Source organism: Aethalodelphis obliquidens, unplaced genomic scaffold, assembly GCF_003676395.1.
Source record: "Aethalodelphis obliquidens isolate GAN/ISIS:26980383/991018 unplaced genomic scaffold, ASM367639v1 scaffold41, whole genome shotgun sequence".
Lineage (NCBI taxonomy): Eukaryota > Metazoa > Chordata > Mammalia > Artiodactyla > Delphinidae > Aethalodelphis > Aethalodelphis obliquidens.
The window spans coordinates 3,973,583-3,975,454 of NW_020837985.1; the positions used below are offsets into that span (position 1 = coordinate 3,973,583).

Here is a 1,872-nt window from a genome sequence, read left to right on the forward strand (position 1 = left end):
GACTTTAGTATGCATCAATAGCCCCTAGAAGGCTTTAAAAACACAGATTGCTGGACCCAACCTGCAGAATTTCTGATTCAACAAGTTTCTGGGGTGTGGCCTGAGAGTCTGCATTTCTAGCAAGTTCTCCAATGATGCTCTGGTATGGGACTATGCTTTGAGGGCTTCCTATTAGTAACTTTTCCTTGACCATTGATCTGATTTCTCTTAAAATAAAATTAGTTATTCAAACATGTATTTTATATTTTTTTATAAATCTGGGAGACTCAGCCTGCCACCTACATGGGATTTGTTAATAAGTTCTGAAAATCATCTCAAAATTTTAAGATTTAGTGGTTGTTTCAGCAGCATGTATACTAAAATTGAAACAATACAGAGAAGACTCGCATGGCCCCTTCACAAGGATGACATGTGAATTCACGAAGCTTTCCATGTTTTTTGGAATCTCTTGTGTGCTGTTGGTAGGAATGAAAAGTGATACAGCCACTATGGAAAACAGAATGGAGATTTCTCAAAAATTAAAAATAGAAATACCATACGATCCAGGAATCCCATTTCTGGGTGTATAGCCAGGAGAATTCAACATAGGATCTCAAAGAGTTATTTGCATACTCAAGTTCATTGCAGCATTACTCACAATATCTAAGAGGTAGAAGCAACCCAAATATCCATGGACAGATGAATGGAGAAAGAAAATGTGGTATATACATGCAATGGAATATTATTCAGCTTGAAAAAAAAATGGAAATCCTGTCACATGTTACAACATGGATAAACCTTGAGGACATTATGCTAAGTGAAATAAGCCGGTCACCCAGAGATAAATCACCCAGAGATAAATGATTCCACTTACATGAGGTATCTAAAGTAGTCCAACTCACAGAAACAGAATAAAATGGTCGTTGCCAGGGGCTGAAAGACGGGGAAATAGGGAATTGGCGTTCAACTGGCATAGAGTTTCAGTTTCGCAAGCTGAAGCTCTAGAGAAGGCAATGTGAATATACTTAACACTACTGAACTGTACTCTTAAAAATAGTTAAGATGGGGCTTCCCTGGTGGCGCAGTGGTTGAGAGTCCGCCTGACAATGCAGGGGACATGGGTTCGTGCCCCAGTCCGGGAAGATCCCTCGTGCCGCAGAGTGGCTGGGCCCGTGAGCCATGGCCGCTAATCCTGTGCGTCCAGAGCTTGTGCTCCACAACGGGAGAGGCCACAGCAGTGAGAGGCCCGTGTACCGCAAAAAAGAAAAAAAAGTTAAGATGGTAAATTTTATATGTGTTTTTTACCATGATTAAAGAAAAATTGCTAATTTAAAGATAACAGTAATCCTTGGTTGGTGAGGCATCTAGAGAGAAGTGGAGAAGTAGCTCTTTGTGGCTACTCAAATGTGAGCTGGGGACTTATCCTGTTTCCAGTGTTAGCAAGATTTCCCCTACCTGTGGGCCTATGGATTCCTAACCTCTCATATAAGACTCCTTAAAGCACTTGGGCTTGGGTCCAATCCGGAGATTCTAATTTGGTCTGTAATGTGACCTGGATGGTAGGATTTTTGAAAGATCCCCAGATGGTTTGAATTGTAGCCAGAGCTACAAAGCATTGTTTGGATCAGTGATTCATAAATTATGAAAGGTTAAAAAGATTCTCTTTGGGGTTTGTCAAACTCTATATGCTCAGTTCTCCTCTCTTCTCTTCCTCACAGCCCAGGTAATTCCGGTTATCGTCCCCCTCCCCTACCAACTGGAGAAATATAGCATTAGATGATTTCTAATGCCTCTTTCAGATAAAATACATCCATGATTACCCTTTTCTATGGTAGGATTCTTCCGTCAATGAATTGGGCTGGATCTTATACGAAGAAATTCTTTTTTTCAAAC

The 1,872-nt window shown here is 40.7% G+C and overlaps 1 non-coding gene across 1 annotated transcript; it reads left to right on the forward strand.

The window, feature by feature from the left end:
• The first annotated feature begins 336 nt into the window (after window positions 1–336).
• LOC113605009 (U6 spliceosomal RNA) lies at window positions 337–439 on the forward strand. The gene has a single exon (XR_003427032.1). It is a non-coding gene; the product is annotated as a U6 spliceosomal RNA (small nuclear RNA).
• Window positions 440–1,872: the final 1,433 nt, after the last annotated feature.